The following is a 24728-nucleotide window of genomic DNA, read 5'->3' on the forward strand; positions in this document are numbered from 1 at the left end:
ATTTTCCAACATACGTATTTTAATATTTGTTCTTAGCATGTTAGTAATTCTGGTTTTCCTGTATCCTTCAATATTGAATAGCCGGAAAAGATTACAAATTAGCATAGGATAAAAATAAAATGCATTTACTTTTAATTATCCCTTTACCAGAATTCATGCAATCATTTCAACTGGTCATTTTTTATAATAATGCCACTTTATTCTTACAATCATTTTTCTTACTTGCTGCAAGTTTAAAATCTTTCTAAAAATTGAACATACATCATATGTATCTGGTATGTAGGATTAAAAGGTAGAAGTAACTTCAAAATTGGAAGTAACTTCAAATATGGAAGTAACATTTAAATGAATTTTGTTACCTGAGGAATTTGTGTACAGAGCTTTATGTGTTTGGGTCTATAGATAAACAGATGTGTGTGAACCAAAACCCTAGTGTCTGATTTATTCCATAATTCCTTCCAATGCGTAACTTGGATCCTATGAGCAGCTCTAATGAGACCTTTATTCTCTAAAGATTGCTTTTTCTAGAACTTGATTTCATCCATGCACTATTTGGCCAATTTACAACTATTATTTATTTGAGACTCCTTTGAATTGTAAAAAGGACTTTCAAAACATCATCTAATTTAGTGTCCAAAACAACTCTATGATTAAGTAGCACAGATGTTATCATACCAAATTCACATATCCTAAACTTAATATGATAAGCACATGGGAATTAATATCTTATGTTATTAGAATAAACGCCTTTTTCTGTTTTTCTCTCCTGATCTTCTTGACGCAGAGGCAGACGTCGCTCACAGCATCCTCCAGCCCAGTTGCTAAAGTTCACATTTACATCTGTAATGGGAACATTTCTGAACCTCCGCTGGCTCTTCACAGGTTGTTTACTGCACGCTGGTGACATAACCATTATCTTTTCATTCTAATCTTCCTTGTCAATGTAACATCTGAAGTGCAGGATGGAGGATTAGCAGTGCCCTGACTTAATCAGTTTATAAAAATCTCCAGAGAAAGCCACCCTCCCTTTCATACATCACAGATGTTTTGTTTTCACTTGATTAGGCAATTGATTCGGCCCCCAGTGCCTCAAGAAAGGAAAGATGCTCTTACCATTTATTCTCGTACTAAAGGATGGCGGGGAATGGGACAGGTCGTGTCTAGTGCAGCTGGATACAGAATAAAGCATTCTAGGAAGCTGCCGTGCATTGACTTTACCAACTGGAAAAGGGGAAAGAATAAGGCCTTTGCAGACATTTTATTCTTTTCATACCACAACCTGCTTAAGTGTGGTCGAGTGCACCGTGATTCACAACACAGCGGGACCTTCTCTGCTATAATTCATGTTTTATATATAGCAGCTTTACATTGGGAAGATTATTAGGAAAGCACTTGGAGAGAAGTCGAGATCAAGTTGTTTGCACAGGTGAATGAGCAGTGCAGCTGGGGTTCAGGGCTTTTCTCTCCTTTCAGCCCATTACCAATGAACCTATTAAAGTTTCATTTAAAGGAGTAGAGGTGGGACAACGTGTCTATCTAAGTGATGTCTGGAGTGATTTAGTTCCAGAACTGTTGCTTACTGCTCTCCTGTCTGAATTCTGTATTTCATCCAATGGAATCTCTGATGTAACTGTTCTGCTTATGGCTGCCCAGCTATTAAGATGACATTTTGAAAGTTTACTTGTTGCACTAACCAATTTATTAGTGTGCATTTTCTTCAAGCACATTTCTTAGCCCAAATAGTTGAAGATATAATGTTTAATATAATATATTCTAGAAATGTTGTTCCCTGATAATTTTTGCAAGCAAAAAAATAATAGTGGCTATTTAATTCAGTCTTAAGGCTACTAGAGGCATTTAGCTTACTAAAACTATTTGCTATTTGAAATTTATTTTTACATTTTTTACCTTATTTTATTTTGGGGGTTGTATTTGTACTTAAATTATCATCCCAGCCCAATATCTCGTCACAAGATTGAGAACGTATTTTCAGTGAACAAAGTTTATTAGAAATAGTATATTGTGTGCATATCTGTTACAGTAATAGATTTTTGCAATTTTAATTGTATTTAGCATGTTTTTATGAATTTAAATCAAGCATTTCATGAATGAGAGAATTTTATTTTTGTTTTATTTACTATTTGAACATTTGCGTGTTAAGGAATGGGGCCATTTGTCATTGCGTTCTTGCTTGGAATGTGACTATCCATGATGAGGTGGAAACCACCCTTCTCAATAAAGGAACTCGGTGATGTATTACCCAGTCCCTCTTCATTCACATAGCCCAGTTTATGACAGATAAACTAGAATCACAGCAACAGCCATGAATATTGCAACTGGACAATCACAGTAGAGCCCCTGCTTATTATAAAGAAAAGGTATTCAGAGCAGAGTTGTGAAGAAGAGACTAAAATATAAGCAACAACACATCTCTCAATTATATGTTTCTGAAATACAACGTGAGATCAAAATTTTTATATAAAATTCAAAAAGCACTTGTTTTAGATTGGTCTCTAACAGGAAGTTCAGCATTTCCATATGGCTTCTTCTTTACTGAGGTGAAACATGAACATTTAACATGTATGTGAAAGCTAAGGTATTCTGAATAAGTGAATGAGTCAGATACATTCGTGTTTATGACCAACAATGGGCACACAGATCACCATGGAGATGAATAATCCTTTTAATCCTTCTGAGAATCCATTTTCAAAGCCAAAATGTAATCACTGCATAATGGGAGTTATATATGCCCCCTGATAAAAGTGCATGGACTAGTATGAATAATTCTAAGGAGCACCCCTTAAACTGTCCTTTACAGATAATTAGGTTCATGAGATTAAGAATGTACACTGAAGATTAGCCAAGAGACCCTACTTCAGAATATTGTAACATGTGAAAAGCTCTTTTAGGCCATATGGTGACCGAGAGGCTCCAGCCTCCAGGGAGCCTTGTCAGACTTCGCCACAATCTGTTGCCAGGCCCCACGGGTGAAAGCTGATTCCAGAGGAGCTGAACTCCAGGAAGCCTCCTGGAAGACACTGTCAAGATTACAAGGACGCAACAACTCCCTGCTGCTTTTCTGACTGTTGGTCGCATGTTCCTCTTCCCACTTGTGTTTATTGTACCATAAATCCAGTGTTCTCTCTCTTAACTTCAAATCATCAGCGACATCAACGCTAAGAACACCCGCTCTAAGCTGAGTGCATTTCAAATTAGCCCTGAGACGCTGCAGAGAATACCTCAAGCCTGTAAAATCTCATATTTGCATCAATTTATATATCTTGTCCTTTACATAGCTTAAATAATTTAGAAGCTAAGTTATATAGCTAAAAATGAGGAATCATTCAATCAGTGATCACTCATTATTATTATACTCTCTGAGGTTGGATGTGCATCTGAAAAAGAAGCAAAATCTTGTCACTCCAAATGCTTAGACTTCTAGGATTTCAAAAAGAGTAAATATCAACAGCAACAATAATGGCCCAGACGTAGCATTGCCAAATCTTTATTTCGCCAAGTATTAATATGTTTAAACTGTCTTCTATCATTTTAGTAAAGGAACATTTCCTAATTTTAATTTTAATACTAAAATTGGGACAGATATAGTCTTTTAAATTGAATAAATTAATAGAAATGAATTTTAGAGGTGGCTTCACATCTTTTTAAGGGGCTTGAAACCCACAGCTACTTACTCTTCTGTTAGTGTTTCTTGATTTGCATATCTTAATATATATGTATTATGCAAATCAGGAAATATTTGCCATATAATAATACTGACCATATTTAAATTGTGAAGATCGAAAATTTGCTGTTATGAAATTGTCATGGGTTATTTTGTGGTCCAATTTTTTAACATGGTACCCTTAAGATCCTACTCGCATATAGATAATCAAGAGTTGGATGCTTAGTTATTTTAACTGATGAGATCTTCCTGTTTTTAATCAAAAGCACAACTATTATGATTGTTTGCATGTATGTCTCTATCATCAGTCCATCTATCTATCCATTTATCCACTCATCCACATATATATTTTGTGTGTGTGTGTCAGGCGATCAGCCCTGTGCTAACATCTGCCAATCCTCCTCTTTTTTTGCCAAGGAAGACTGGCCCTGGGCTAACATCCGTGCCCATCTTCCTTCACTTTACATGGGATGCTGCCACAGTATGGCACACCAAGCAGTGCCTCAGTGCACGCGCCAGAGCCAAACAAGTGAACCCCAGACCGCTGCAGTGGAGCACGCGCACCCAACTGCTTGCGCCACTTGGCCGGCCCCCACTCACCCATATATTTTATTCATATATTTACTGACTCAGTAAAGAATACTTAAACTTTTTCACCAGCAGTCTTTATAAAATATTTTCTCTTCTCATTCTGTAAACTGCAGAAATATAAGAGAATATGCCTTCTCATTGGTTTACATTGTCATTTACACACAATCATGGATGGGTGTGGCAATGGAGATGCCACCATCTAAATATGATGTTACAAGAATTGAGAATTTGAAAGTCAGCACTTACATTCAAACCTTGGTTTGCAACTGTGCATGTTTTACTATTCTAGGCTCCCTCAGAATTTCAGGACTTCTAGAGAGTAAGGGAGGTTGGGGGTCCCGGGAGAGGAACGGGCATGACCAGGACAGCAGAGGAGAGAGCTTGAGGCAGCAGCACTGAACCAGACAGTATGGGAGTCATCTGTATTTCAATATTCTAGCAATTCATATGGCATAATATCTCATGTAGGGTTCCCTCAGAAACAGACTTTAGGACAGAGATTAGCATGCAAAACATTTATTGGGGAGTGCCCACAGGAGCAATACCCATGAGAAAGTGAATAAAACAGGATTGAACAAAGGGATGAGCTGAACTTGAAAGCAGTGCCAACAAAGCTGTTGGCAGAGCCCATAAACTTTGAAGCTGAGATGGCCCTTCAGAATTGCCCACAACTGAGGCAAGGGGGCCAAGCTTTTATACCTCACATTGACCATTTATTGGATACAGGCTGCTCTGAGAAAAGGATTGTTACTGTGGAAGGTGGCTCTCTTCAACTGAGGGTAATTCTCAGAAAGAGATTCAGGTGAGATCCTACAACTGCCAACACTGCTATCAGCTAAGAGATGAGTCCTCAGTCTGGAAGGAGGAATTTGGACAGCAACCATGGCGTTTATCACACTGCACTAGTGTGTACCTGCCAAATATCAGCTCTAGCCTTTCCCTGTTTGTTTGTTTTTTCCATTGCACTCATATCATCGAACATAGTATATATTTTACTTATATATTCTGTTTATTATATGTCTCCTTGCTTATATTGGGTTCCCCAAAAAGAAGAACATGAGGCAAAGGCTTATGCGCTTTCTTAAGGAGTGCAATCTCAGAGAATAAGGGTCAGATTAAAAGGGAACTAGGCAATGAAAAGATGTTCAACATCATTAACTATCAGGGAAATGCAAATCAAAACTACAATGAGATATCACCTCACGTCCGTCAGAATGGCTATAATTAACAAGATAGGAAACAAGTGTTGCAGAGGATGTGGCGAGAAGGGAACTCACATACACTGCTGGTGGGAGTGCAAACTGGTGCAGCCACCATGGAAAACAGTATGGAGATTCCTCAAAAAACCAAGGATAGAACTACCATATGATCCAGCTATTCCACTGCTGGGTATTTATCCAAAAAACTTGAAAACACCAATTTGTAAAGGTACATGCACCACTATGTTCATTGCAGCGTTATTCACGATAGCCAAGATTTGGAAGCAACCTAAGGGCCCATCAAGGGGTGAATGGATGAAGAACGTGTGGTATATATACACAATGGAACACTACTCAGCCATAAGAAACGATGAAATCCAACCATTTGTGACAACATGGATGGACATTGAGGGTATTATGCTAAGCGAAATAAATCAGAGAGAGCAGGTCAAATACCATGTCATCTCACTCATAAGTAGAAGATAAAAAGAACAACAAACAAACATATAGAGACAGAGATTGGATTGGTGGTTACCAGAGGGGAAAGGGGGAGGAAGGCGGGAGAAAGGGATGATTAGGCATATGTGTGTGGTGATGGATTATAATTAGTATTTGGATGGTGAACATGATATAATCTATGCAGAAATAGAAATATAATGATGTACACCTGAAATTTATACAATGTTATAAACCAATGTAACCGCAATTAAAAAAAATAAAAAATAAAAAGAATTTAAAAAAAAAAGGGAACTAGGGGGCCTGCCCGGTGGCGCAGGCAGTTAAGTGTGCGCACTCTGCTGCAGCGGTCTGGGTTGGCCGGTTTGGATCCCGGGCGCGCAGGGACGCACTGTTTGGCAAGCCATGCTGTGGCGGCGTCCCATATAAAAAGTGGAGGAAGATGGGCAAGGATGTTAGCCCATCAGCAAAAAAAGAGGAGAATTGGCAGATGTTAGCACAGGGCTGATCTCCTCACAAAAAAAAAAAAAAAGGGAACTAGGACTGAGAAGTAGGGAGAGACACACTAGGTGAGTTAGCAGACTAGCAACCACCTGGGATTAAGCAAAACTGATTGCTCAGTCTCTTGAGACGATCTCGCAGAAGACCATGTAAACAGCTGCTTCTCAGATGAGCCCACACAGGGAAAGAAGAGAGAAGATTTCCTCTGCTGGCTTTCTTCTCTCATTGATCAAAGGTTCATCCTACAGAACAGTGATTTCTTTGTACTCTGGAGTTGAAGATACATAGGCACATGCAAGCCTGCACACAAACTCAGCAATGCCACTTTTAGCATTTAATCCAAAGACGTTCTCAAATTGAAGCAAAAAAACAAAAGGAATGTAAACACAAAGTTATTTACCTCAGCTTTGCTTATAATTGCAAAAGATTAGAAATGATCCAAATGTCCATCAACTGGGGCAGATTAAATAAATCAGGGTAAGGCCATAATATGGACTACTGTATATCCATTAAAAGAGTAATGCTATCTTTACATACTACATAAAATAAGCTTCAAAATATATTGTTAAGTGGACAGGACAAAAAAACCAAAAAACAGAATATATAAAATAATAAAAATGCATTTTATTATACCTAAAAGCTAGAGTTCCAAATATGACCTGGGTCCTACCAATGAGATATATTCACCCAGACCTTTGTTCAGAGTCAATCCACATGGAGAAAGAAACAATCTTGTGAAATATAAATACAGCCTGAAATTTCCCAGAGAGAGGGAGAGACAGAATGTTAGGCATTCATTTTGCGGTGTGACGCCAGGCAGAGGCACTGCGGCTCTGGCATTGACAACCACGGATGGGCTTCATAACTGGTCAATAGAGCTCTCTCTGGTAGTTCTGGTTCTAGATGATGTGTGGCTTTTGAGTATCCCTGGAATTTCAGCCTAGAGTCTGCTTCTTCAGACATCCCATTATTTCTGTGAGCTATTCATACCTTTTAGTGAGGACTTTTCTCTTTAATCTACCTAGCTAGATTTTGTCTATAACTAGACATGCTGACATATAGACTATGCCACCAGGTTTGTATGAAAAAGTATTCTTAAAAGTATATGTAAAGACATTTTTTGTATGTACGTGAAATATCTCTTAAGGATACATGCGAGCTGATAACATTGGTTGAGTCTTGGGGGGGATTGGAAGTCTTGGAGACTTGGATAAAGAGAGACTTCATGATATTCTCTTTTAAAATTTGAACCATAAAAAAATATTATTTTTCCAAAAATAATCAATCAATGCAAATTCTACAAATTTGGAATAAACATAAATGTACTTCTTACAAACCTTTGCTTGTGGAACTAAAACATTCAATCAGTAGTTTATTGAATTATTACTACATGCTAGACACGTGCAAGAAATAGAGTGGAGAACGAAACCGGTAAGTTTCTTGATGCTATGAAGGCAGATGGGATTGTAGACACAAGAATGAGCACATAATAGTTACAAGAACATCGTTAGTGTCATTTGCACAAAAGAGCCAGGTTATTATCATTATATTGATCAAGCTAACCATTACTATCATCACCAAAATCTTATTTTATATATATATTATATATATACATACATATATATTGTGTGCATGTGTGTGTATACCCATATATAATATTATAATTATACCTAGTTAATAAGCAATATCTTGATTATTTGAAGGGGCTAATAAGGCTTCCAAATATTTATAAGTAAAAATTTATAAGTAAAAATAAGTACAATTTATAAGTAAAAATAAGATTTTGCATAATCCTAGTCAATCAAATATCTGAATAAATATTTTGGTGTATTTTACCTCTTATCGAGTGATGCCCAAATAGATGACTTCATGGTCACTAGCTGGTTGGATGGTCATAATTTTAAATCTTTCTCATCATCTAGGAAGGAGAGTATCCTAGCCCTTTCAAAAATTATAAACGTCTTTGTTAATTGTATTCAAAGTGTCAAAGATAATCATGGAAAACACATTAAATCATTTGAAGATGGTACATTAAAAAATGCCCCCTGAGTAGATATTCTCTTTAAGCTGCCTCTAGTTCTAATCAAAACTGAAAAGATTTTTTTCCCTCATTGAACCAGAAAGCTGAGTAAACATCAAGTTTCTCATATATTATATAAATCTAAAAAATAATGACATGTCAATCTTCATGGTTCTGAAACTGAATATGTTCAAATATATGAAGACTGCTCATTATTATTTTGTAGACCTTGGAATAGTCCCATTTAGTAAAAGGCAGCACAATCATATGGGCATTAAGAGCCCAGCTTCTGGACTTTCTGGAACGGGTACCAGCTGGGCCATTTATTAGCTCCGTAGTTTTCAGCAAGGTCATCTCTCTACAGCTTAGTTTCTTCACCCCTAAATGAGGATGATAATAGTACCTACCATAGAAAGTTGTGTTAGGATTACAAAGAATATCTGTGTAAAGTATTTATCCTAGTACCTAGTAATAGGCATGGATAGATTAGCTATTTAAAAAATAAATACTTACTGAGGATCTCCTTTTTAAATGGTGTCTGGCTAACCACTAGTCTCTCCCTACTTTCCAGTATGCACCCAAGAAGCCATATAAAAGTTTCAACTACCTAAAGCTTTGGGAAAGAGTTTTACGAGCCTGATATATCTGGGAGAATTTCCCCACTAATAATAAGACGTGTAGATGTGAATTGCGAATTTCAGTTTGTGGCTGATACGTGCTTATTTTTTGTCTGTCTGCTTCTAAAATGAAGCAAATCTATGATCTTTAAAGAAGGTAGACTTCATCTCTGACTCAGTGAGGCAGCCAAGTAGAAAAGAGGTGTCACTGAACTGTCCTAGGTCTGTTTTTGGAAGTCCCTCTAATATATTCAGTCACTCCAGCATGCTGTAATACCAGGGTAAGAAGTATAGGGGACAGGGAAACAAAAGATGTACCATCAATGACCCACTAAATTTTGGGAGATGTTGTTCAAACAATTCAAATAATATCGGTTGAGAAAGATCTAGAACAATCTCTTCTGGAATTTTCATTGAGGATTGCAGTTACATATACATTGTCCAAGTCAATCTTAACAAAAGCTACCTAAACAATAAAAATGAGCCTGTAGTTTGTAGATATTAAGATGTGTTCTCAGAAAATGATTTGTCTGAATGTCATGAGTTGGGCTAATGGGGCTCTCTTTACTTTTTCTCTCAGAAAACATTCATTCTCATAAGAGTCTGTCTTCCTTGCAGCAAGATATGGATACATTTTGGTCAATAACATGCACATCAAAGTGTCATTTAGCCACTTCTATGAAGCTTTCTCATATAATTACTGATGTATGCCTTTTTCACATTTTTAATATTCTTTGTCCCTTATTCTATCCTATGGCCTAAAACTGGAAATGGTGGCTGGAGCAGTAGCCACTATCTTGTGCCAGAAGTGGTGAGCTGGAAGAAACAAGGGTTTCTTATGACGAGAATTACCATGCCAACAGTAGAGCACCCACTCCAGACCTTAACAGAAGAGAAAAACATGATCTTGTTTAAGGCACCATTATTTTGCATCTCTGTTACTCCCAGTCAAGATTATCCTAATTTACTTTTTTTAAGTGGAACTTTAAGGAAATGGATCAGTATCCTAAAACTTAAAGAATATTCTACTACAAAAAGCAAAAAAAAAAAAAGTAAAGTAAAAAAGTAATAAGGATACAAGATAACATGCAAAAGGTTGTGAATTAATGAATCTAAACACAAACAAGACCCAAAAATCTAGGGGAAAGACAAGGCTGAGATGAAAATGCAACCAGGGAATCTCATTTCTACCAGTATGGTGGGCTAAATATTCTGAAAAATTCTTCATTCTAAAACACGTGGGAGTGCTGCATAAATTACTTAAAACATTTTTAAATGTATAACTGAAGGCAAAACAAATTGAGTGAAATTCTCAGGGGCCGAAAATCAAGATAGAGCATGACAACCAAAATGGCAAACTGAAGCTCTTGTAAATTTTGGGAACCTAGGACCCAGAATTTCCAATGCCATGCAGGGAAATGAGATAAGGCCTAGAGCCCTGGTGAGGTAGAAAAGAGACAATTGAAAAAAGAACCTGCAAAGGGCTAAGAGCTCAGTGGAAAGATATGTTAGAAAAATTCCACTGGGAGTCCACTTGGGAATTAGCAGTTTAAAAAAATGACTCCATCTTTTTAATGGTATCACATATTAATATTAGAACATTTTTAGGTGTAATATGTCTTTGATACAAAAATATCAAAATAAAACATTTATGAGATATAGAATTTCTTTCACTTTTTCTTTGGTTTTGTTTTTATATTACATTTGAGTAAAATTTTATTATGCTTTATTTCAAATGTTTTTATAATATGATTGAATTTTTATAAAATTCTTTTTGCTGCCTATAGAAATTTTATTACCCATTGGGCTTCCTTTTTGTATATATGAGGAGACCTAATATTAATTAATATATTATTATTGTTGTTAATTATTATTAATAATTATTATATTAATTTGTGCTTATATGTCAGGAGACCTAATATTAAAACTGGTTATTCCTGGGTGACTGATGTGAATTAAGGTGGTGATTATATTCTTTTTTCTTCTATATTATTAGATTTTTATAATGAGCATATGTCCTTCAATAGAACAAAAGAAAACAACAAACAAAAAGTATACGAGTTCCACCTTCAAAATCATTGCCAAATTCAAAAAGGAAACAAACGCAAAAAGAAGAAAGTTCAAATTTATAAGCAGTTGTTGAATTCAACAAAGAAAGAAAACAAACTTGAATTCACTATAGCGATACCATGCAGGGTACCGCGCAAAGAAATTGAGTGGAGTGAGTGTAGCTCAGAAAATAAGAGCTACCTTAGCAACAGTCACATGGTCATGAGGTCCAGGGATCTTTTTGCATTAGAACACTGAAGCCCTTGCAATATATTAACAAGACATGAAGTACACACAGAGGGCATCTACAAGGTCTTGCAACAAACTAGGAAAATGGAGCTGAGTAGAAAACTAGCTTAGCTGGAGAATGACTGCCACCTCCCTAGTAAGGTTGGATTGGAAAAGCTGGTCAAGTAAGAGGTGTGTATATGCACTATCTTTAACCCTCAGTCATCCTGACAAGCTGGTCAGGGTACTGGTGTTCTGGTTAAGGAAAGCTTCAACATTAATGTCTTGGAAATGCTCTGGCCAATAATGAATTAAAATTTGACAGCAAAATTATAAATCCAATCCCCATAGAGATACTATATTAGATTATGTTTTCATTGACTCCAACATATATATAGATAGGGAATATTACAGTAGTGTGTGGAATACTTTTGTTCTTTTTATAATATTAATATTATAATGAAGAATTTTTAAAAAGCAGACGTTTGCAGAATGCAAGCCTTGACCAAACTCTCCAGACCCCTTTCTTAAGTTCTAGCTGACTTGATGAGAATGGTTGCCATTTTTCAAGTAAATAGAACTTGTAGATTGATAACTCAAGGAATCAAATGGGAATAATCTCATTGATCAATTCATAGATTTTCATCATAATACAAATATTTAGTAGTTTTTTCTAAAATGATCACTATAATATTGTGTTATCCTAGACTTCATTCTTTTGGATTTAGTTATTGGAGTACTTTACCATATAGCAATCACACTTCACAAAAATAAATAAATAAACAATAAATAAACAATAAACAAATACCAAGATCTCAGCATATTTGGCTGCAAGGTCATTTTAGGTATATAAAACACTTTTTTTATTATAATTTAAGATTTTTTTTCCTTTTTACATTTTTTTCTGGTTTTAGCAGTCAATTTTTGCATTGAAATAAGTTTGAAGAGGGAAGTAACAGGCCTGTTGTTCTGGTGCCTCCATAAATTGGTTTAGAACTGTAGCAGTCTGGAAAGGAGCGGAGTCAAGATGGCGGCGTAGGCAGACTCTGAACTCACCTCCTCCCGTGGACACAGCCAATTTACAACTACTCGTGGAAAAATTACCCCTGAGATAGAACTGAAAACTGGATAAGAGGAACTCCTGCAACAACGGACAATCCTAACTGGGATAGAAGAGGCAGAGACTCCCTTCCGGAGAGAAAAACGCCGCCTTCACAAGCTGCCGGCCGTGAGGCCGCCGAGAGCAGCTCACAGGTACACACCCTCCCTGGAGGCGCGGGGCCCTGAGCCGGGGAGCGCCCCCGCTGTGGGCATTTTGTGGACCCAGCACAATCGACACCAGTGGCATAATATCTGACTTTGCTGCTACTAAAGCATTGAGTATCACCCCCCAGAAAACCTGGTTCACAAAGAAACTAAAACTGGCTCTTAAAGGGCCCACGCACAAACTCACCCGTTCCAGAAAGCATCCTAAAATCACCAGAAAGAAAGGTGCACAGTGCTTCGGTGACAAGAGACTCACCTAATAGGCCCTGAGTGCATCTCGGTGAGGGGTGAGACCTCTCTGGGGACTGGGACATTGGCGGCGGCCATTGTTGTGTCCTGGTGTGGGCGTGCTGACACAGACGCCATTGGAGTTATCCCTGAGACCTGCTAGCCCAGGGTCTGCTCCACCCGCTAGAGCACCGATTTAATCCAGCTCAGCCAGGGCAGGCAGCCCACCCTAGAGACTGGCCCCACCCAACAACAAGCCCTCAGGCAACGTGTGGGCCTGCATAGATTGGTGACTGGATTCTCTGCAGCCTGGCAACTGAGCTGACTTGAGCGGGGCAGGGTGTGCACAAGGAGCAGGTGGAGAGTGTGGGGTGGTGGCGGAGTGTGTGGGGCTCCCGCCTTGGGGAGACTGGGTCCACTTGGGGAGGTCGGGGCGCTCACACGGGGCAGGACTGTGTTGACTGTGTGTGTGGACCTGTGGGCAACAGGGCTTGTCAGCTGCAGAAGACTTGTGCTTCTCAAAGACCCACATAGGAGGTTTGCCCCACCTTCCAAAGCCTGAAACAATTGGGTGCTCCTGTGCCTGAGGGCAGCCCCACCCAGCTGCAATCCTCAGAGAGCTGACAAGAGACCTAATAGGCTAGAGGTTTACAGCAATTGTAAGGCCCTGAGCCTAACAACCTGCCACACTGGGGGCCTACTCACTTAAAAGAAATACTGCAACACAAATGTGGTATTAGAACTTACAGCCAACTGTGCTGGGGCTCCCCACACCTGATAAAGAGACTGAAGGGCCCACAACAACTACAAGCAGCTGAGCATTACAACAGCTGGCCAGGAGCATAACTCAGCCTCCTGGGCGCCTATAGGGAGAGCTAACTGGCCACAATAGAAGGACACAAGTAGCCCACATAGCGCCCCACCCTGGAACATTGAGAACTGAGGGAAGCATACTGGAAGCCTCCTAAGGCATCACTTACATAAGGTCACCTATCCAAGAGCAGGAGACGTAGCTGACCTACCTAATACGTAGACACAAGCACAGGGAAAGAGGCAAAATGAGGAGGCAAAAGAATACATTCCAAGTAAGGGAACAGGACAAAACCCCAGAAAAGGAACTAAGTGAAACAGAAATGAGCAATCTACCTGACAGAGAGTTCAAACTAAGAGTGTTAAGGATGCTCACTGATCTGGGGAGAAGAATAGATGAACTCAGTGAGAATGTCAACAAAGAAATGGAAGATATAAAAAAGAACCAGTCAGAAATGAAGAATACAATACTGGAAATGAAAAATTCATTAGAGGGACTCCAAAGCAGAGTAGATGATACAGAAGAACGGATCTGTGAGCTGGAAGAAAGACTAGAAGAAATTACCCAAGGTGAACAGGTAAAAGAGAAAAGAATTCAAAAGAGTGAGGACAGTCTAAGGGACCTCTGGGACAACATCAAGCGCACTAACATCCGTGTTATAGGTGTCCCGGAAGGAGAAGAGCGAGACAAGGGGGCAGAGAATTTATTTCAAGAAATAATAGATGAAAACTTCCCTAACCTAAGGAAGGAAACAGACATCCAGGTACAGGAGGCACAGAGAGCCCCAAACAAGATAAACCCAAAGAGGCCCACACCAAGACACATCATAATCAAAATGTCCAGAATTAAAGATAAAGAGAGAATACTAAAAGCCGCAAGAGAATGTCAAGTTACATACAAAGGAAACCCCATAAGGCTATCAGCTGACTTCTCAGCAGAAACCTTACAGGCTAGAAGAGAATGGCACGATATATTTAAAGTGCTAAAAGGAAAAAACTTACAGCAAAAAATACTCTACCCAGCAAGGTTATCGTTCAAAATGGAAGGAGAGATCAAAATTTTCCCAGATAAGCAAAAATTAAAGGAGTTTGTCACCAAGAAACCAGTGTTACAAGAAATGTTAAAGGGACTGATTTAAGGGGAAAAGAGAAGACCACAAATAGGAAAAATTATCTATTTCCACGATTAGAACGTAATGGACACAAATGCACAACAAAGAGGTTAGATATGATATCAAAAACATAAAAGGAGGCAGGAGGGTAGTTAAAGAGTACAGGTTTCAGACAGAGGTCAAACTAAAGTGACCATCAATTCTGTATAGAAGAAGTAAGGAACAGAGAAGGACTACTAAAACACTGAGAAAAAAAAAAAAAAGTTAAAAAATGGCAGTAAGTACATACTTACCAATAGCTACTTTAAACGTCAATGGACTAAATGCTCCAATTAAAAGGCATAGGGTGGCTGACTGGATAAAAAAACAAGACCCATACATATGCTGCATACAAGAGACACACTTCAGACCTAAAGACACTCACAAACTGAAAGTGAAGGGATGGAAAAAGATACTCCACGCAAATGGCAATGAAAAGAAAGCTGGGGTAGCAGTACTCATATCAGACAAAATAGACTTTAAAACAAAAACTGTAAAAAGAGACAAAGAAGGGCATTACATAATGATCAAGGGAACAATCCAACAAGAGGATATAACACTTGTAAATATCTACGCACCCGATGTAGGTGCACCTAAATATATAAAGCAATTATTAACAGACATAAAAACAGAAATAGACAGTAACACAATAATAGTAGGGGACTTTAACACTCCACTTACAGCAATGGATAGATCATCCAAACAGAAGATCAATAAGGAAACATTGGCCTTAAATGACACACTAGAACAGATGGACCTAGTAGATATATACAGAGCATTCCATCCAAAAACCGAAGAATACACGTTCTTTTCAAATGCACATGGAACATTCTCCAGGATTGATCACATATTAGGCCACAAAACAAGTCTCCATAAATTTAAGAAGATTGAAATAATACCAAGCATCTTTTCTGACCACAACGGTATGAAACTAGAAATCAACTATAGGAAGAAAATCAGAAAAGCCACAAATACATGGAGATTAAACAAAATGCTACTGAACAACGACTGGGTTAACGAAGAAATCAAAGAAGAAATCAAAAATACCTGGAGACAAATGAAAATGAAAATACGACATGCCAGAATTTATGGGATACAGCAAAAGCGGTTCTAAGAGGGAAGTTTATAGCGATACAGGCCTATCTCAACAAACAAGAAAAATCTCAAATAAACAATCTAACAATGCACCTAAAGGAACTGGAAAAAGAAGAACAAACAAAGCCCAAAATCAGTAGAAGAAGGGAAATAATAAAAAACAGAGCAGAAAAAAATGAAATAGAGACCAAAAAAACAATAGAAAAAATTAATAAAACCAAGAGCTGGTTCTTTGAAAAGATCAACAAAATTGACAAACCTTTAGCTAGACTCACTAAGAAAAAAATAGAGAAGGCACAAATAAGTAAAATCAGAAATGAAAGAGGAGAGGTTACAACAGACACCTCAGAAATACAAAAGATTATAAGAGAATACTATGAAAAACTATATGCCAACCAATTCGACAATCTGGAAGAAATGGATAAATTCTTAGAATCATACAACCTTCCAAAACTGGATCAAGAAGAAGTAGAGAATTTGAATAGACCAATCACCAGTAAGGAGATAGAAACAGTAATCAAAAACCTCCCCAAAAATAAAAGTCCAGGACCAGACGGCTTCCCTGGTGAATTCTACCAAACATTCAAAGAAGACTTAATACCTATCCTTCTCAAACTCTTCCAAAAAATTGAGGAGGGGGGGAAGCTCCCTAACTCATTCTACGAAGCTGACATTACCCTGATACCAAAACCAGACAAGGACAACACAAAAAAAGAAAATTACAGGCCAATATCACTGATGAACATCGATGCGAAAATCCTCAACAAAATACTAGCAAATCGCATACAACAATACGTTAAAAAGATTATACACCATGATCAAGTGGGATTTATTCCAGGTATGCAGGGATGGTTTAACATTCGCAAATCAATCAATGTGATACACCACATTAATAAAATGAAGAACAAAAATCACATGATCATCTCAATAGACGCAGAGAAAGCATTTGACAAGATCCAGCATCCATTTATGATAAAAACTCTGAATAAAATGGGTATAGAAGGAAAGTACCTCAACATAATAAAGACCATATATGAGAAACCCACAGCTAATATCATCCTCAATGGTGAAAAACTGAAACCTATCCCTCTAAGAACAGGAACCAGACAAGGATGCCCACTGTCACCACTCCTATTTAACATAGTATTGGAAGTCCTAGCCAGAGCAATCAAGCAAGAGAAAGAAATAAAAGGGATCCAAATTGGAAAGGAAGAAGTGAAACTGTCACTATTTGCAGATGACATGATTTTATATATAGAAAACCCTAAAGAATCCACCAGAAAACTTTTAGAAGTAATAAACGAATATGGTAAAGTTGCAGGATACAAAATCAACATACAAAAATCAGTTGCATTTCTGTACACTAACAATGAAGTAGCAGAAAGAGAAATTAAGAATACCATCCCATTTACAATTGCAACAAAAAGAATAAAATACCTAGGAATAAACTTAACCAAAGAGGTAAAAGATCTGTACACCGAAAACTATAAAACATTTCTGAAAAAATTGAAGAAGACACAAAGAAATGGAAAGATATTCTGTGCTCTTGGATTGGAAGAATTAACATAGTTAAGATGTCCATACTTCCTAAAGCCATCTATAGATTCAATGCAATCCCTATCAAAGTTCCAACAACATTTTTCACAGAAATAGAACAAAGAATCCTAAAATTTATATGGAAGAGCAGAAGACCCCGAATAGCTAAAGGAATCCTGAGAAAAAAGAACAAAGCTGGAGGTATCACACTCCCTGATTTCAAAATATACTACAAAGCTATAGTAACCAAAACAGCATGGTACTGGCACAAAAACAGACACACAGATCAATGGAATAGAATCAAAAGCCCCGAAATAAACCCACACATCTATGGACAGCTAATCTTTGACAAAGGAGCCAAGAACATAGATTGGGGAAAAGAAAGTCTCTTCAACAAATGGTGTTGGGAAAACTGGATAGCCATATGCAAAAAAATGAAAGTAGACCCTTACCTTACACCATACACAAAAATTAACTCCAAATGGATTAAAGACTTGAATGTAAGACCTGAAACTGTGAAACTTCTAGAAGAAAACATAGGCAGTACGCTCTTCGACATCGGTCTTAGCAACATCTTTTCAAACACCACATCTGACCGGGCAAGAGAAACAATAGAAAAAATAAACAAATGGGACTACATCAAACTAAAAAGCTTCTGCACAGCAAAGGAAACCATCAACAAAACGAAAAGACAACCTAACAATTGGGAGAAGATATTTGCAAACCATACATCTGATAAGGGCTTAATCTCCAAAATATATAAAGAACTCATGCATCTCAACAACAAAAAAACTACCAACCCAATTAAAAAATGGGCAAAAGACCTGAACAGACATTTCTCCAAAGAAGATATACAGATGGCCAACAGACACATGAAAAGATGTTCAAAATCACTAACTATCAGGGAAATGCAAATCAAAACTACAATGAGATATCACCTCACGCCTGTCAGAATGGCTATAATTAACATGACAGGAAACAACATGTGTTGGAGAGGTTCGGAGAGAAGGGAACTCTCATACACTGCTGGTGGGAGTGCAAACTGGTGCAGCCACTATGGAAAACAGTATGGAGATTCCTCAAAAAATCAACGATAGAACTACCATATGATCCAGCTATTCCACTGTTGGGTATTTATCCAAAGAACTTGAAAACACCAATTTGTAAAGGTACATGCACCCCTGTGTTCATTGCAGCCTTATTCACAATAGCCAAGACTTGGAAGCAACCTAAGTGCCCATCAAGGGACGAATGGATAAAGAAGCTGTGGTATATATACACAATGGAATACTACTCAGCCATAAGAAACGACAAAATCCAGCCATTTGTGACAACATGGATGGACATTGAGGGTATAATGCAAAGTGAAATAAGTCAGAGGGAGAAGGTCAAATACCGTATGATTTCCTTCATTAAGTAGTAGATAATAACAACAATAAACAAACACATAGGGACAGAGATTGGATTGGTGGTTACCAGAGGGGAAGGGGGGAGGGAGGAGGGTGAAAGGGATAATTCAGTACATGTGTGTGGTGATGGGTTGTAGTTAGTATTTTGGTGGTGAACATGATGTAGTCCATGCAGAAATAGAAGTACAATGATGTACACCTGAAATTTTTACAATGTTATAAACCAACGTTACCGCAATAAACAAAAAATTAAAAAAAAAAAAAAAAAACTGTAGCAGTCTGGCTCTTCGATTGTGCATTCTGCAATTTATAACTTCACCCCTGCCCTCACCCTCATCTCCTTCACAGAAGAGCACATGGCCAATATCACTAGGTATTGAAAAGAATTTTTCGTTTTAAAGAGGTATTCTTTTTTTTTTTTTTGAGGAAGATTGGCCCTGAGCTAACATCTGTTGCCAATCTTCCTCCTTTTTTTCCTTTTTTCCTCTCAAAGCCCCACTAGATAGTTGTATGTCACAGTTGTACATCCTTCTAGTTGCTCTATGTGGGACGCCACCTCAGCATGGCTTGATGAGCAGTGCGGGGGTCTGCGCCCGGGGCCCAAACCAGCAAACACCAGGCTGCTGAAGCAGAGAGTGTGAACTTAACCACTACGCCACCGAGCTGGCCCCAGAATTTTTTTTTTCATTGAATATGGTGGAAACAAAATGGTGGAGTCTCCACGGGGAAATTTACTGCTATCATGAACCATGAACCACTAACCCATGGTTGAGGACCTCATAAGTAAAAAGCAACTTATTTCAGTTTGAGGAATTTGTTTGTTTGTTTGGAGGGTGGTTTAGAGTGGAAGAGAAACATAAGACATTTTATTCATATGTTTTTAAATCCAAAAAGGCATGCTCTGATAAGCTTACATGGTAAAAATGACAAATTATAAACTACAGTCTTATTTGGGGACCATTTCCAAATGAAGCTGAAAAGAAGGAGATGAAATATTCAATTTATACTGCTTTTTTTAAAAAATAGAGTTCTATAAGTTTAAAAATACACAATTTCTAGGATGTTAACTTTATAGGCTTGAAATGCTCTTCACTGACAAAGAACAGTAGGAGCAGATACTGGAGGGGAGAAGCATGACTTCCCTCTTTGGCATATTCAGCATAAATGCCCTCTGGTCATTTACATGGACTCATCCAGTGTGCTTTAGAAAGAAATCCAGTCTGGAAACATAGATATGTGAGTCATCAGCACCTAGGTGGCAATTTGGGCCTGGATAATGTAATCCTGTAGTTTTCATGGGTAGTGCAGAGCTGCGTCCACTCCAAGCCAGATGCTCAAACATTCGAGACTTTTTATTTTGGTGCTTACTGTTGCTCACATTTGTTCTTATCACCAAATTAATTTGAACTTTTTTTATGAATTCATAGGGTCACTTCAAACATGAAGAAGTAAACATTATTAATTTGCTTGAGGGAACCTGAGCATTTGGCTTAGTCTAGCATGCAAAAATGACCTGCTGATTCTTCCACATGAATGTCTCTTCACCACTTTAGACCCCACATGCCCTAATCTAAGGGTTTAATTTTCTCTGAACCTGGGCTCCTCTTCTGGACGCCCTGTCTCGTTTTTTAAATTATCACACCTTCCTCCATCCCATCCACGCTTGAACACTTTGAGTTTTAAACAATATAAACTTAGTCTTATCAATAATTGCAATTGAAAAGTATAAAGGAAGGAAGATGGATTTTATTATTTAACCCCATCAAAATGTTCTATAAAAAATAAATTAGTATTCCTAATAACAATCACTGTTCTCTGAATTTAAAACTTTAAATTTTCACCAATTGCAAAAGTCTATAATGTCTCTATGCAATGTTAAAGCGTATGGAATAAAACGGCAGCTAATGGTTTAAGAATATTTAAAGGATAAACAAGGAATACCGGAGCCTCATAAAGACATGGTTATTATGGATCAATTTACTTCACATATCCACTCCCCCGCAAAGAACTATGATCGCTAAACTATGAAAAGAATATCATTGTCATTTTCAATTAAAAGTGTATCCATTATTTTGGACCCTGCAGTGCGTCTGTAAGACATGAATTTTTTTCAACTCTCAGTTTATGCACAACCCAAATATATTTTGTCTGATTCAGCCATCTTAAGTGAGATAATATTTCTTACTTAACTACTTGAAGACCGTCTGGGGTCTGAAACCTCATTACGATAAATTAACATAAGTGGCTCATGGCTTAGGTAAGGCAAACATAAGAATCTATGTGTATATACATACATGTATAAATTCATACACACACACACACACACACACACACACACACATAAACTAAGTGATAAGAGGCCAAATGAAATTTTCCACTTCAAACTACATCTCCTAGAAACTCCCCTGGAACCTAGTATTTCAGTCTTCATAATGGCGTCATGGCTTAGGAACTGATTATGAGGATATGATAATTCAGGAAATTAAGGAACACACGCAGGCTACACTCTCAGCAGGAATTCCTTCCAACAGAACAACTGGCACAGCTGGTCTGCTCAGCGCAAGTGAAGGCACAGCACCAGGTCCCACTTCAAAATCAGTCTTCAGCATATCAGAGATTTCACGTTCCAATCTTAGCAAAATAGTCTTTTTTTAAAAAAAATGTTCCTTTTGAGGTGTTGTTTCAACCCCGCTGGAATATGGAACAGTCTTACAAGGAATCTATTGCATATCATTTTATGATATTAATTAAAAACCAAGCTGAAATTTTCAAGTAATTGTTTTTAATTCAAGATGAACAGTAAGTCAGTCCAGGCTTGTCACATAGTTTCCTTTATTATACCAATTTTCATTTTTGCAAAAGGGACCTACTAAAAATTATTTTCTTACCAATATCTGCCAAAAAATCATTAGATGCTAATGACTGGTATTTTATTTCCGTACTTTTCTGGTTTTTACTAGCTTCAAAAATAATTTTATCATTCATTTTAGGCTATCTTAAACATTTTGACAAAAAACAACTTATCCATTAGGAAACTAAGCAAATTAGATGACTTTTAAGGTAATATTTATTCTTAAATGCTATAATTCAAAGATTATGTGACTGACTAAATAATACATCCATTTGTACTATAATCTTTAAATTCTTTTCCATTAAATTGAGACAGGAGCTACTAACAAGTTATAAAACTCACCTGACCAGGATTTCACAACCAGACTTACGTAGAGGAACTACTTGATAGCGAAATGCCAAGAGGAATGAAGAAAAAAGAAAGACTTGGGTCGGTGGTACACAATCTGCAAATAATTAAGAGTTGACTGCAAAGAGTAGGAATACAAATTGGCTACGCTCTAATGTTCCATAAATAAATATGTAAAGTTATTTTTAACTTTTGGAATCTCAAAATATATAAAGCTGCTGCCATTCCTATAAGTACTTTGAGACTTTAAACTCTGAGGAAATATATTTCTTCTCTCTTACCACCATTCAGATTTATCTCTATCGAGGCAGACAGAGTTATGGCAAAAGACAACTTAGTTGTAAAACCTACCTACCTCTTCTAAGTGTGATATTATACATTTTAATTTTAGTTAATCCCTCCAGTTACCAGTTTCTGCAAAATGGACTTAGTAATACCTCAAAGGGTTTTCATGAAAGTAAATGAAAAAAGCATATAAAGAATTGGTACAATGTCTAAAATCAGATAATAATGACTAACATTTATTGATCACATAATGTGTCCTTTGGAGTTACCAACTGTGGCAGATGTCTGTGAGGAATCCCCTCACATAACCCCAGCCCCCTGATTTCAGCTCAGCTCTGGTTGACAGTTTCATGCATAATGCCAGGGCCCCTATCAAATTGCCAGTGGTGTTTCTGCTTTGAGCCTCAAGGCTTTCTCTGAAGCCAAGGAAGACAGATCAGCCATGCACAGGCACAGAAGCGAGGGAAGTTACCGCCCTACGGCAACTTTCAACCAATGGGGGACAGGAGTTGGTGGATAAATCCTCCAGCTTCTCTTTTCTCTTGTGGGGCAATTCTGAAACATCCCTCAGAAGGTCCCCATGGTACTGAACCCATTGTCCACCGTGGTAACCAGCTCCTGGCTTCGCTCTCTACTGGCTTTTCTCCCTTCCCTTTCTCCCTCCTTTTGTTTCTCAAGATCACTTCTCCAATAAGCAATTGCACCCAAATTCTTGTTTTAGACTCTGCTTTCCAAGGAGCTCAACTTAAGACAAGTGCTTAGTGTGTGCCAGGCACTGTGCTAAGTACTTTTGTGATTGATGCATTTAATCCTCACAATAAACCTATAACGCAGCTACTATTATAAGTTTCATTTTACATATAAGGAAACTTAAACTTAAGTAAATTGCCTAAGATCTCACAGCTAGCAGTGACAGAGCTAGGATTCAAATCCAGTATATTTAGTTAGACAGTCCACAATTTTAAGTCACTACACCTCTGTACTAGGTGCTCAATATATGTCAGAATTATGTTAGTGGCTTTTTAGTAATTAAGATTTCTGAGCGCCACACAAGACCTACTGAATCAGAAACTCTGGTAGCAAAGCCTGAGATTGAGTTTTCAACAAGCTCCCCAGATGATTCTTATTTACACTAAAGGTACAGAGACCAACTAAAGTAAGTTATTATTTTGAATAGCGAATAATCTTTTTCTTTGTTTTTTGTGAGGAAGATCAGCCCTGAGCTAACATCCCATGCCAATCCTCTTCTTTTTTGCTGAGGAAGATTGGCCCTGGGCTAACGTCCGTGACCATCTTCCTCTACTTTATATGGGACGCCACCACAGCTATGGCTTGATCAGCGGTGCATCGGTGCACACCCGGGATCCGAACCTATGAACCCCGGGCCGCTGAAGCAGAGCTCGCGCACTTAACTGCTGCGCCACCAGGCCAGCCCCTTGAATAGTGAATCTTCTTAACACCATCCAGAAATGGCAATCAGCAAATTTGCCAAGCTACCGTTAGATATATTTAATATATATCTGTATTAGAAATGTGCATAAAGAAGCTACCCATTATCCCAAACTTAAACCATATCATGGGAAAAAGAAAAGGCAGTGGCCTCATAACTAATTAAAGCAACAAATTAGTGATTGTGTGGGGCAGGAGGGAATGCTTGTTAGTCACAGGCATCCTGACCAGAACTTGAAATTACAATGGACTACAGAGAAAGATGACAGGAAACACTTTAAAAAAATAGACACAGTAGGGCTGGCCTGGTGGTGTAAATATCAGAGATATTTACATAATATCTCTTCATCAGAGATCTCTTCATCTCCCCACTCCGCTTCCCAGATCCAACTGCAGCCCCCTCCCTGGACTGAAACCAGTAATGAGAATGGACGTCTTACAGGCCCCCATTATTGCCCGCTGCTCTGATCTGCAACCCTAACCAAGCTCAGCCAGCCCAGCTGGTCTCAGACAAAGGAAATGAAACAATGGTCAGCGACATGCTTTGTAAACTGCAAAGGGGGCCGCATGAATGTGGGCTCTTTTCATTTCTACTGGGAGGGAGGTGTTTTGGATGTATATTACCACCACTGTGGAGACTATAACTACTATATCGAGCACACTGTCTGTGCCAGGTACGGGGCACAGTTTACATAAAAAATATCAGATTTAAATATGAGAGATCCTCAAAGCTCCCTCTCAGACCTCTTGTCTCACCCTACACTCTCTCCTTGGGCAATCACAGCCGTGCTATCAAAATCAATTAGTATCTTTAGGATGATGATATATAACATTTATATCTCTGAACTGGACCTGTTCTCCAGTCTCCAAACTCACATATTCAGGTGCCCACCTGATATCTCCCTTTGGATATCTCAGTGATAATTCAAACTCAATCTTCCCAAACCAAACCCAGGA

The 24728-nt window shown here is 38.0% G+C and overlaps 1 long non-coding RNA gene across 1 annotated transcript in view; it reads right to left on the minus strand.

The window, feature by feature from the left end:
- Window positions 1–13043, minus strand: part of LOC147914623 (uncharacterized) — a 110295-nt gene extending 97252 nt beyond the window's left edge. The window contains exon 1 of the long non-coding RNA XR_015555057.1: window positions 12866–13043. This is a non-coding gene — a long non-coding RNA (uncharacterized LOC147914623). The remainder of the gene's footprint in view (window positions 1–12865) is intronic.
- Window positions 13044–24728: the final 11685 nt, after the last annotated feature.

The sequence above is a fragment of the Ceratotherium simum genome, chromosome 18 (assembly GCF_057802395.1).
Source record: "Ceratotherium simum simum isolate JZ-2026a chromosome 18, ASM5780239v1, whole genome shotgun sequence".
In the NCBI taxonomy this organism is placed as follows: domain Eukaryota; kingdom Metazoa; phylum Chordata; class Mammalia; order Perissodactyla; family Rhinocerotidae; genus Ceratotherium; species Ceratotherium simum.